Raw genomic sequence first — 13,927 nt, 5'->3', positions numbered from 1 at the left:
TCTGCTCCACTCTGTCCCCACAAATGAAAGCCCTCTTCTTCTGGTTCAGCAGGGCTTTCAGCTCAGGGGTCACCCAGGGCTTGCTGTTGGAGAAACAGCGTACCCTCCGGGATGGCAAAGTGTTCTTCACACAGAAGCTGGTGTAGTTTATTATTTATTATTTAACATGTGGACGTACTGACTCCTTAAAGACATTCTATACTGGATTTGTTGACTGCTGGTTGCAAGTCCACCAGTCAAAAGAAAGACATTTGATTGTCGAGTCTCATTCTGTCGTTGGTGTTTGACGGCCGAAACGTCTGCGGCTCACTGATGGGAGCTTCGTGTCCTCAAAGTCATCGTTTGACACTGAGACTGAGACGTTTAACCACAAGCTGCTGAAAACAGCCCACAGGGTAAGATCCACCCACAGAGTCCACAGAGTTTAAAAACACTGTTTGATGAAAACACGTCGGTGCTAATAAATTAATTTCTGTTCAATATAATAATGAAGCCCGTCCCTGTGATCAAAGCAAAGGGAGGTGAAGATAAGGTATATAAGCACTGGATTTCCCTCTCAAAGACACTCTGCTACCTGCTACTGCTGCAAGTGCAAACTCACCTGATCGTCACAACAAGGTACGTCTCTCATTCTTACCTTTCATCATGGCATCAGCTGTTTAGATTCTACAGAAAACATTTCTGATCTTTATTACATTTGGCGTTCACGTCAAGAGAAAATCCTCTTTTCATGTGTAATTCTTTTCAAGGCCTTGTTTGTGCAAAACATGTTTTCATTCTATCCTTGTACATCACCAAAAGAGCAGTTTAGAAACTGTTGTGTTAATGTTGTCATTTAAGTTCACATTTAAACACTGAGTCTTTGCACAGATGGGTTTTGGTATCAGGATTCCTCTCTTCACGGCTACGGCCTGTGGAATGTCGCTTGAACCAGGTGTAAGTAATGTGCACAATGAATTATTCATTTTAAAAACTCCTTTACTTTTGATTGTAAACTTAAACCAATTTTGAAACTCTGTGTGTCTTTACACAGACCTATTTTATTTTCCCCCTCTGCACTGGGGAATACTGATGGGAGCACATGTAAGTAATCTGCACACTAAATGATTCATGTTAAAACAGATCTTTGGTGCTGAACAAAAACCCTTTTTTAATTCAAGCGTAAAGTTCCAAATAAAGGCAGATCCAAGCTGAGTGGGGTTCAGTAAAGATCTTTTCTTTATCTTCACAGGCATCCGACACATCTACAGGTTGGTTCTCCTCTGAATTGTTGCTCCGTCCTGCTTCTTTGTGACTGCACTTCAACTTATTGATCAGCCTGCAGAAATCATTTGACTTCTACATTGGATTCTTGTTGCTTATTTCATATCTTTGTTGCAGCTGTGAAGCATTTTCTAACAACAGTTTTGCAGAAGGCTTTAGAAATAAAGTGGGACTTACTGAAGTGAGGAAAGACAAACGATGTGAGCGTGAAAACTGGGTAGCGGAGACCTCTGACGTGCCGTTATTGTTTCTGTCCACAGGGAGAGATGATGGCAGCCATAGCGACTGTGATGGGAAGGCCTCCTCTTTCTGTGCCAGGCACCTGTGAAGATCCCCACCAGGTGCTGACACACGTGCCATCAGGATCCCCACTGATGATGTCACTTCCAGCAGTATGACATCACTGCTGGCAAATCTATTGACAGTTCTGATGAAATTTCAGCACAATCAATAAACAGATGCAAACTCCCCAATAATCTGTCTGGCCTCTTAATATGACGTCTCGTCCAATGAAGCTCAACAGATCTCTGAAACAGCTGAACATTTGCAGTCGAGCAAACCATCGGATTGTGGTTCCGTATGAAAAACATCAGAAAATCACAGCACCAAATCAAGCTTTGTTGTAAAGCCCAGAGCCCCTGACCACAGCACTGACAGGAGAAGTGACCTGACAGACTGACTGCTGTCTGACTGCAGGACACCATCTACAGGACATGTCCAGCAGGTCCACTAGAATATGATTAGATGGGAAAATTCAGTGCCAGCATTTATTTTAGGTGAACAATGAAATAACATCTGAGCTAATAAGAGGAAAAAAAGTGGAGTCAATGTCAGAACGGGAAAGCTTCATAAACATTTGTAGATGTAGATGCTGCACAGATTACAATGTAAAACCAAGTCCAGTCGTAGACTTCAAGGTGTCACTGCAAAGTGGATCAGCTGAGAAGCTGCCTCCCCGGCCCTGGTGAATGCATGTTGTGAGTCAGGAGGAGTCGGTCCAGTTCATGTACATGTTTCTGTGTAGATTCTCCAGCAGCCGAGTGATGTTTGACCCGTGCTGTTGGTTTAAAATCCGTCTTTCCCTCACACGCTCCCTGTAGCGATGCTGTGGACATCCTGCTCCCTCAAGATGGTCTTAACTCCTTCCTTCAGCTCTCCTCTGTAAACACTCAGCATTTCCAAACGTCTGTTATGAACAAGACCGACAACACACACTAACGGTGAGCAACAAGTTTCAAAATCAGCAGTCGCTTCCATAAATGTACAAAACACCCACCTGATGGGTTGTGGACGGAAAGAACACAGGAATCAACAGTTTGATAGTTTTTGTAGTTTCAGATGTGTGTACAGATTGGATCTGTGAGACGACGATGGCAGTGTTTGGCATTTTTGATGATTTTTTCCTGAAAAGGAGCGATTTCCTACGTTTTGGTGTGTCCTTTTGGCGTAACTCCCAAACTTTACATAAGCAAAGTGACTAGTAGATCTGTTGTGTTTGTCAGCAGGATGTCTTAAAAAATAATCTCATTGGAATTAGGCCGTCGTTTCCTTTGTAACTCCGGACTTGGCGTGACGTCACAGCCGTTAAAAACAGAGTCGGTTGCGCTCCATTTGCCAAGACGAGACGGCTCGTTTGTAACGTCATTCAGCCGTTGTTGGTGGGAGCGCATAGCCCGGATACAGACTCGGCACCCGAGTGCATTCATTCAATCTCGGGCGATTTCAACCATACTAACCTGGACAAAACACTCCCCACTTTCACTCAGTTTGTGAACTGTCCTACCAGAGAGGGAAGAACAATAGATCTGCTGTATGCTAATGCAAGGGATTGTTACAGCTCTTCCCCCCTCCCCCCACTAGGCAGGTCAGATCACAACCTGATCCACCTCTCCCCCTGCTATGTGCCTCTCGTTAAGCGTCTGCCCGCAACTTCAAGGACTGTGAGGAGATGGACAGACGAGGCCAATGAGACACTCCAGGGCTGTTTTGAGGTGACAGACTGGCAGGCCCCACGGCCAGGACATTGATGGGCTCACGGAGTGAGCTGCAGGCCCAGATGGTGTGAGCCCCAGGGTCCTGAAAGCCTGTGCCCCCCAGCTAAGCGGAGTACTCCATCATGTCTTCAACCTGAGTCTGAGTCTCCAGAGGGTCCCCGTGGTGTGGAAGACGTCATGCCTCGTTCCTGTCCCGAAGACGCCGCGTCCCAGCGACCCCAAGGACTACAGACCTGTGGCCCTGACGTCACACATCATGAAGACCCTGGAAAGACTCGTCCTGGAACAGCTCAGGCCCATGGTCCAACCACTTCAGGACCCCCTTCAGTTCGCCTACCAGCCCCGCCTTGGAGTGGACGATGCCATCATCTACCTGCTGAACAGAGTCTACACTCACCTGGACAAGCCGGCAAGCACTGTGAGAATCACGTTCTTCGATTTCTCGAGTGCGTTTGACACCATCAGGCCGGCTCTGCTGGCTGAGAAGCTGACAGCGATGCAGGTGGACGCCCCACTGGTGTCCTGGATCGCAGACTATCTGACGGGCAGACCGCAGTACGTACGCCTGAAGTGCTGCCTGTCAGATGAAGTGATCAGCAACACCGGGGCTCCACAGGGGACTGTCCTCTCTCCCTTCCTCTTCACGATCTACACCACAGACTTTACGCACTGCACAGAGTCCTGCCATCTTCAGAAATTTTCTGATGACTCCGCAGTGGTTGGGTGTATTACTGGGGGGGATGAGAGAGAGTGCAGGACGGTAGTGGACAACTTTGTCACATTGAGCTGTAGGTGGTTTTTCCCGCTCCATGTGACAAAGACCAAGGAACTGGTGGTGGACCCGAGGAGGACTAAGGCTCCAGTGACCCCTATCAACATCAAAGGGGACACTGTGGAGGTGGTGGAGGAGTACAAATACCTGGGGGTGTACTTAGACCACAAACTGGACTGGTGCAAGAACGTGGACATGGTCTACAGAAAGGGCCAGAGCCGCCTCTACTTTCTGAGGCGGCTGAGGTCCTTCAACATCTGCAGGACGATGCTGAGGATGTTCTATGAGTCGGTGGTGTCCAGTGCCATCACATATGCTGCTGCCTGCTGGGGCAGCTGCCTCAGGGTGAGGGACACTAACAGACTCAACAGAATCATTAAGAAGGCCACCATGTTGTGGGAGAGGAACTGGACTCTCTGACAGTGGTGTCTGAGAGGAGGATGTTGTCCAAAATAAGGACTATACTGGACTTTCCCTCTCACCCTCTCCACAATGTGCTGATCGGCTACAGGAGCTCGTTCAGCAACAGACTCATACTGCCACGATGCACCACAGAGCGACACAGGAAATCATTCCTGCCTGTCGCCATCAAACTGCTAAACTCAGCACTGTGACGGACACACTCACTTATATATACAATGTACATATTGGCTTTTTTTTTTACACATGTACATACCTGTATTTTAAATTTTCTTAACAAATTTGAATACAGTTTTTGTAAATACCTGTACTTGAGATTTTAGATTTAGATTTTATCTTTATTGTTTATCCTATTTTTTTATACTCTGCACTTTTCTCCTTTCTTGGTCGGGAATACTGCATGTGCAATGTCTGTAAGAACAAGAATTTCCCTCCAGGGATAAATAAAGGAATTCTGATTCTGATTCTGATTCCTGAGGATCCTCAGAAAGTGGACCGCTGTCGGGCCCTCTTCACGACCGCCGAGGTGTTAGAGCTCCACTTGAGGTCTGCGTCCATGTGCACACCCAGGAACTTGAAGCTGGGCACCCTCTCCACACACTCAACATTTATGCAGATGGGCTGCGGATCAGTCTTCCTCCTCCTGAAGTCCACAATCACCTCCTTTGTTTTGGAGGTGTTGAGGACCAGGTTGTTATCTGCACACCACTCCACCAACCTCTGGACCCCCTCCCTGCAAGCCGTCTCGTCGCCTTCAGAGACGAGACCCACTAAGGTGGTGTTGTCTGCAAATTTAACGATGACGTTGTCTGTGTGGGTGGTGATACGGTCACAGGTGTACAGAGTGTAGAGCAGACGACTCAGTACACAACCCTGTGGACAGCCGATGTTGAGGCTGAGGGCTGTGGAGAGATCAGGCCCGACTCTGACTCTCTGTACACGGTCAGAGAGGAAGTCTCTGATCCAGCAGCAGGTGGTGGCTGGGAGTCCGACCTCCAGCAGCTTTTCTGTCAGCCTGTATAGTAGTATTGTGGAGTATAGTATTAAAGGCAGAACTAAAGTCGACAAAGAACAGCCTGGCATAGCGCCTCCGCAGTTCCAGATGGGAGATGGCGGTGTGGAGCGCTGTGCGGATGGCGTCCTCTGTCCATCTGTTAGACCTGCATGCGAATCGAAGTGGGTCGAGTGTGGGTGGGAGGCAGGACATGATGTGGCGTCGGACCAGTTTCTCAAAACACTTCATGGGCACAGGTGTCAGAGCAACTGGTCTGTAGTCATTTAGACTGCTGACGGTGGTCTTTTTTGGCAGTGGGACGATTGTGGCCGACTTCAGGCAGAGTGGGATGAAGGACTGGGACAGTGACTCGTTAAAGATCCTGGTCAAGACCTCGGCCGGCTGGTCCGCGCACTCTCTGAGGACCCTCCCGGTCACTCCATCTGGTCCGGCAGCCTTCCTGGGGGTCACCGCCCTCAGTGTGGCCCTCGCCTCATGTTCCTGCACCGTGAGGCTGGAGCTGTTGGAGATCAGTGGTCGAGCTGCGGCTGCCTCGGGTCCTTCCACCTAGCGCAGCATCGCCCTCAGCCATTGTGGCGCTGCTTGACTTGAAGTGGGTGAGGTGCTGAAAAACATCAGTAAATTTGACCGTATTTACTGAAATATCCATAGCAGTAACCTTACACTGTAAATACATATAACGTAGATATTATATCTCTGCACTTATTATATCTCTGCACTTGCTGCTTATTACATGTGTAATGACAGGAACGTTGAATCTAATCTAATCTAAAAATGACAAAAGTTCTAAAAACATGCAAAAGCTTCGGGTGGCGTTCGGTTTGCCACTTCCAGCTTCAGAAACAAGTCGGAAACCCACCTACGAGGACGAATGGGATGCAGGGTTTGTACAACCCCACTTCCAAAAAAGTTGGGACGCCGTATGAAACAGAATGCGGAAACATAATAAGAGAACGCACTCATCTGAAAACAAATTGAATTTACCATCAATGGTTGCTGTTTTGTTGGCATGAGATTTAAAGATTATTGACAGTGTATTTCACCGAGTGTGAAATTCTTGTTAGAAGTCTTATTTGCACTTTGATGATCCCAAATTATTATCATTGTTGTTGTTGTTGTAACCACCTTTGGTAGCAGTCGAGGTTCAGTTTCAGCCGTTGCATTAACATCTTAATCCGGGCTCATAGAAAAATGCAACAATCCCATAAAAATGGTGAAAAGGCACCTTCATGTCAGTCTATGTTGCCATTTAGCTCAGTTCCAGCAGAGGGCGCTGTCCACATTTACATTGGACTGTCAGGAGCGGACCAGGAGAAGAGAGGAGAGACAGACAGACGAGAGAAAGACATGTGGGTGTCTTAGATCTCCACCCCACCAGGCCTGCCGTAATGTACCGGGTGGCGGTGAAGCAGCACCTGATGTGTCCTCTGTAGAAAAGACAGCAGTGGACCAACACGTGAGGACACGTTTCATGTGTTAACACCCATCTCCTCATAAATGGAGAACGGGTGAAACCTGTCACCACCTTCGGGTTTCTGGGCACCCTTATTTCCCACTCCTGGACCTACAACATCAGGGCCCTGGTCAAGAAGGCTCAGCAGCAGCAGCTACACTTCCCGCGCGTCCTCACGCTGAGGACAGGAAGGCGGTGCAGAGGGTCATAAACACTACCCAAAAGGTCATCGGCTGCCCTCTGCCCACCCTGGAACACATCTCCACATCCTGCTGACTCAGAAAAACCAAGGCCATCATGGGAGAGCCCTGACGCCCTGCCCACCCCCTGTTTGACCTGTTACCCTCTGGGTAAGTCAAGTCCCACACCAGCAGGCTGAAAAACAGCTTCTTCTCCTGGGCCATCCAACTGCAAACAGCCATGGACACACACATACGGACTCCCATAACGCCCCCCACCCAACAGTCCTGCATCACAAACCTCCTCCCTCCTGCCTCCTTTCAGCACCTTACAGTCACAATGTTTACAGAGCCTTACTATGTCTATAGCTTTAACTTATCCAGAATATTCATTATGTATATATATTTTCATTTCGTAATGCACTACTGTTCACATGTATGTACATGCCATTTCATATTGCACTATTTGTTTACAGTTTTCGGTATATATTTCCTCTTGTTGCCAGAGATGTCCTGTGATGTTTCTGCTTTTGTTTTCCGCTATTTGTTGTTGAAATGATTTTTTTTTGTGGTGTATGGTTTGAATGGTCAATTTCGTTGTACCATGTACAGTGACAGTAAACACTATTCTGTTCTGTTCTATGAGATTACAGTCAAGGACTGCAACGAGACGTCGTACACAGCAAATGAATGATGTGTAACACAGCGTCCCGTCAGACTTTGCAGTTGGGCTTGTAAGGACCATGTTGCTGCTGGACTGAGTGTTTGCTTCTATCAGTACTTACCTCAGGATCGTCCTCTACCCGTTGGCAGCTGGGAAGGTTGAAGTCAAACAGAATCATCTTGAGTAAACACTCACGAGAGGTTGTTTAAAGGAGGAGATGTCTGCCACTTTCTTCTCCCAGGCTGTGTTCACTGGATCCACCCTGGGAACATTTCACATGTTTTTCAGTACTTAGACTTAGACTTTCTTTATTTGTCATTTGGATTTTCATTGCAAACGAAATTTCGGTACAGTGGCTCAAGCATAGCAGGAATTACCGACAATATTCTTTTAAAAGAAAAAAGTAAAAAATATAATATATACACACAATAAATATGCAGTAAAAAGTACTTGAAAAATGAGATATTTTGTATAAAAAGTCTGTCAGCATATATACATCTGTAATTATTATTGCACAGTGAGTATTTGTAATAAATAGTACTTTTGTAGATGCACAGAATATAAATATATTGCACGGTAAATAAATGGGCTGTAGTCCTGAGTGGTGCATGTGTGGGGGAGGAGGGGAAGTGATCATGTAGAGTTAAGTAGTCTTATGGCATACTGAACGTTCGGTCCAATCTGTGGACGGACACAGACATCAACAGACATGAAAACAGACCCTGAATGTGCTGAAGTTTTCCTTAAAGTTGGTCAAAAGGCTCCCTTCAGCGCACTTCACGTGTGTCTCGCACAGTTGTCTTACCTTCACCTGCATGAGTTATTGGAGTTGAACCATGCAGAAAGCTGACGTCAAGTGAACCTTCAGCTCCAGAAGTCGTAGCTCACCGAAGACTCACAAAGTCAAGTCAAAGTCAAAGTCAAAGTGTACTTTATTGTCAAAAATCTATGTAACGGGTTAGCACAGAAAATTGAAATTTCGTTTGACCAGTCTCCAATGTGCAGTTAAAAACTGAACATGTAGGTAAGACAGTGACAATAATTACACACACACGCGCACACACACCCATACACATACACCCAAACAAACACACACAGTGTGCAGTAAAAAGACAACATACTGATACAAACATGTACAGCATGTACTGATGCTGCTGTCATCACCGTCTTCCCGAATGTGCTGATCCTCTCATCTCCAACAAGGACCTCAGGATTCCTTCAGCTCTCCTCTGCAACACTCAGCATCTTTAACTCTTCATGCACGTGTTTCAGTACACGTTCGTCCATCATTTTAGCTGGTAATTTTAGCTGGAGATTTGACTGAATGTTCTAAGGTGAGAATACAGTGTTAGGCAGGCCTGAATGAAGTCTCCAGTCTGATGCCTTTTCTTTCATCCTGTTCTGATCCCAGTTCAGCTGTTTACACATGACAGGAGTATCGCAGTACTTGTTACCACGTGTGTGATCACAGAGTGGTCACAAGAATACATCAAAGCAGCACATTCATGTCACGAAATACACAAATGTAATGACAGTCGGCTCTGCTCGTGCCCTCATGGTGGGGCAGTGATGTTACGAGCCTGCAGCTCACACTTTCACACGGTCTGCGACTGCTTTGCCGGCTGTCCTTCCTGCATTTGGCAGCTTGAACTGAGCTGCTTTTAGTGTGGATTTTGTGTTGAACTTCTTCATGTTTGTCTCATCTTCCAGTTTGCTCTTGGAGTGTAAAATATGCCGCCCTGCTGCCAGCAGACCTGCCCATGTTTGCAGCTGGAACACCTCCTCAGTCATGTGAACACGCTCACGGCTACATCGAGTTGACTTATGGCGCTGCTAACCTCCTTCATGCGACTGTGCTTGTTGGGCCTGTGAAGCCAGATGATGAAAAGACATCCAGGGTGTGTTGAAGTCAAACAGCCACTCCTGCAGAGAGCGAGGGCCAGGCCTACGTCTCTGTTCTCCACTAAGTTGTCCAACACGGCAGCAACTTGTAAATTATGGCCACAATTCAAAGGCAGCTCCAAAAGTATTGGAGGCAGCATATCACTACAAAACCTGTTCACCATACTGTTTGCTGTGCTTATCTTTGGATGGAACTGAAGCTACTGTTCCCTCAGTGGATTTAAACAAAGCTGTGGATGTGAAAAATGGTAATTAAGTCAGACGGTACAGATGAAGACCAGACGATCTGATGACTTACATACCACATGTAATAGTATAACACATGAGAAGCAGCAGGTCTTGCTCCTCTATAGCAGCTGCAGGACTGCAGGAAGGGAGGATAAAACTGTTTGATTTCTGAAGGGAGTTTGGTGAAGCAGCCTTTAGAAGAGGGGAAAGTGAGGCAGGGCCGTGAGTGTTGCTACGCGATTACAAGATCAAACATTGATTGATTTGACAACAAATCAAGTGGAAATACAGCACGTTCAGCTCACGTTCGCCCAAAATATGAGCGACTTCATGAGATCGTTCATTGAACACGTTCAGGCGCGACACTGTCTTTAGGCCCCTCCACGCAACTCTTATGTTGTTCTGCTCCAGCCGCTCCTCCAGCTTCTGCTTGTAGCGGTTCTTGGCCCGCCTGATAGAGTACTTGAGTTCACACTGAACTCTCTTCTGCTCCACTCTGTCCCCACAAATGAAAGCCCTCTTCTTCTGGTTCAGCAGGGCTTTCAGCTCAGGGGTCACCCAGGGCTTGCTGTTGGAGAAACAGCGTACCCTCCGGGATGGCAAAGTGTTCTTCACACAGAAGCTGGTGTAGTTTATTATTTATTATTTAACATGTGGACGTACTGACTCCTTAAAGACATTCTATACTGGATTTGTTGACTGCTGGTTGCAAGTCCACCAGTCAAAAGAAAGACATTTGATTGTCGAGTCTCATTCTGTCGTTGGTGTTTGACGGCCGAAACGTCTGCGGCTCACTGATGGGAGCTTCGTGTCCTCAAAGTCATCGTTTGACACTGAGACTGAGACGTTTAACCACAAGCTGCTGAAAACAGCCCACAGGGTAAGATCCACCCACAGAGTCCACAGAGTTTAAAAACACTGCTTGATGAAAACACGTCGGTGCTAATAAATTAATTTCTGTTCAATATAATAATGAAGCCCGTCCCTGTGATCAAAGCAAAGGGAGGTGAAGATAAGGTATATAAGCACTGGATTTCCCTCTCAAAGACACTCTGCTACCTGCTACTGCTGCAAGTGCAAACTCACCTGATCGTCACAACAAGGTACGTCTCTCATTCTTACCTTTCATCATGGCATCAGCTGTTTAGATTCTACAGAAAACATTTCTGATCTTTATTACATTTGGCGTTCACGTCAAGAGAAAATCCTCTTTTCATGTGTAATTCTTTTCAAGGCCTTGTTTGTGCAAAACATGTTTTCATTCTATCCTTGTACATCACCAAAAGAGCAGTTTAGAAACTGTTGTGTTAATGTTGTCATTTAAGTTCACATTTAAACACTGAGTCTTTGCACAGATGGGTTTTAGTATCAGGATTCCTCTCTTCACGGCTACGGCCTGTGGAATGTCGCTTGAACCAGGTGTAAGTAATGTGCACAATGAATTATTCATTTTAAAAACTCCTTTACTTTTGATTGTAAACTTAAACCAATTTTGAAACTCTGTGTGTCTTTACACAGTTCTTGCGCTATTTCCCCCTCCTCTGCACTGGGGAATACTGATGGGAGCACATGTAAGTAATCTGCACACTAAATGATTCATGTTAAAACAGATCTTTGGTGCTGAACAAAAACCCTTTTTTAATTCAAGCGTAAAGTTCCAAATAAAGGCAGATCCAAGCTGAGTGGGGTTCAGTAAAGATCTTTTCTTTATCTTCACAGGCATCCGACACATCTACAGGTTGGTTCTCCTCTGAATTGTTGCTCCGTCCTGCTTCTTTGTGACTGCACTTCAACTTATTGATCAGCCTGCAGAAATCATTTGACTTCTACATTGGATTCTTGTTGCTTATTTCATATCTTTGTTGCAGCTGTGAAGCATTTTCTAACAACAGTTTTGCAGAAGGCTTTAGAAATAAAGTGGGACTTACTGAAGTGAGGAAAGACAAACGATGTGAGCGTGAAAACTGGGCAGCGGAGACCTCTGACGTGCCGTTATTGTTTCTGTCCACAGGGAGAGATGATGGCAGCCATAGCGACTGTGATGGGAAGGCCTCCTCTTTCTGTGCCAGGCACCTGTGAAGATCCCCACCAGGTGCTGACACACGTGCCATCAGGATCCCCACTGATGATGTCACTTCCAGCAGTATGACATCACTGCTGGCAAATCTATTGACAGTTCTGATGAAATTTCAGCACAATCAATAAACAGATGCAAACTCCCCAATAATCTGTCTGGCCTCTTAATATGACGTCTAGAGAGGAATAGACCTGCTGTCTCTGGACGCCTCCTGGTACGAAGCGACACTGAACACAACACACTCGGTGAGTTCGGCATCCTGGTACTTCCTCAATGTGTTTGGACTGAGGAGCATGTACAGCCTCATACTGGGACAGGACAACGGTGAGTCACACACAGAGCAGTGACTCTGTTGGGCCATTCAGACACATTTAACACACAACATAAGTCAGATCATCACATTTTCCTGCTTCAGCACGTTTGTGTTTCTTACTGAACCGAGAGCCGCAGATTTCTCTGGACTTCAGCCATAAAACAGTTTTTGAGCCGACTTGAGAGAAGAAGAAGAAGCAGGAAATCAGTTTGAGTTGTTTGTGCAGGAAGGCTTTTTGTGCAGCACATTCACATGAGACTGTTTTCCATTGGCTAAACATCTTTTACTGACCATCGTCATCCTCTCAGTTTTTGGAAAACTGGAAGTGAACATACAGTGGCTTGCAAAAGTAAACAAATCCCTGGAACTTTTCCACAATTTGTCACGTCACTACTGCAAGCATATGTAGTACCCTGCTACAAATGTTAATATTATGTTTCTTTAAACATGTGTTTATTTAACAAATGTGCAGAATATTTTCTAAATGTCTGTGAAATTAGTTCTCACTAATATGGAGAAACCCATGTTTGGTATGTTATCTGGGAAAGCACTAAAACGTCCCATGTTCTTACTGGTATATGAATGCCTCATATCGTTCCCTGCGTGTATTGGGTAATCAGGTGTCAATCTCTAATTGACTAATCACCGCCAGTCAGAGATGAGCGTCAGCTTCTTATTGGGTTCTGTGCGGGGGTGGAACTTAAAAAAAATAGAAAGGAGAGGAGGCTCAGACTGTTAACGAGGGACAGAAATAATAGCGACACAACGTAAAGAGTTGTAAGCGGTTCAAACTTGCTTTTGTTTTTGAAAGTATAACCCCGAGGTGTTATACGCGGGGTATTTGATATAAAATGTGAGAGTTAGCCGTGTTTGGGGCTGTTTCGGCAGAGTACTACAGTACTACACTGCAGCGACGCCATTTTCTGATGTGTAATAGTGCTAGTTAGCCTCGTTTTTTTGCTAGCTGGAAGAAGGATTGGTGTGTGTGTGTGTGTGTGGGGGGGGGACATATTCTGCGACACGCTTTCTGAGTGAGTGTGAACAGTATATGTGAACTGGAGACAATATGGACATTTATGGAACGAATAGCGAGTTTATTGGTGTTGTGAATTTCTGTACAGTGTGCCTCAAAGAATACATGCCTGCCCGCCGTCCTGCTATAGAGGGTGCTCAGGACGCGCCGCCAAGAAACCTGCTGTTACACATCGACCTGTCCTCGCTGAGTAGATGGTTTGAAGAAACCTGCCGCTAACCATTTCTGATTTAGGATCAGTGAGTACTGAGGAAATACTGTTCATGAAGTTTTAAATGAGCTCCAACATGCGCGCCAACAACAAGGTACCATAATTGCGTTTTACAAAAGCGCGGGTGCTATTTTATTTTATCGGTGTAAAGACTCACCAGGACATTTTTACGGGTTATTGCCTGTTTTGAGTTAATAAATTCATAAGTTCATGTTGTTATAATATGTGTTTGGGTGGTTGACACATAAGCCAAGAAAAAGTTTTTTGAAAAAACTTCAAATATTATCCCTGAAAATTATTTATTTGTGTTGATGAAAGATGAAAGTGACATATTTTGTCATTGGAGGGAACTCACTCCAACAAAATTCGTGCTCTGCATTTAACCCACCCAAGCGACGTGCAC

General features: G+C 45.7%; 1 long non-coding RNA gene across 2 annotated transcripts; it reads left to right on the top strand.

Moving 5' to 3' along the window:
- The first annotated feature begins 380 nt into the window (after nucleotides 1-380).
- On the top strand, nucleotides 381-1,736 carry LOC124063113. Of its 2 annotated transcripts, none has more exons than XR_006844057.1 (5): nucleotides 381-395; nucleotides 513-618; nucleotides 871-1,083; nucleotides 1,232-1,250; nucleotides 1,524-1,736. It is a non-coding gene; the product is annotated as an uncharacterized LOC124063113 (long non-coding RNA). The 2 variants fall into 2 exon arrangements; XR_006844056.1 differs by having other exon boundaries at nucleotides 494-618.
- Nucleotides 1,737-13,927: the final 12,191 nt, after the last annotated feature.

The sequence above is a fragment of the Scatophagus argus genome, chromosome 8 (genome assembly GCF_020382885.2).
Source record: "Scatophagus argus isolate fScaArg1 chromosome 8, fScaArg1.pri, whole genome shotgun sequence".
Taxonomy (NCBI): Eukaryota; Metazoa; Chordata; class Actinopteri; family Scatophagidae; genus Scatophagus; species Scatophagus argus.
Note: the sequence above shows the minus strand (reverse complement) of the source record. Positions and strands in the feature narration are given on the sequence as shown.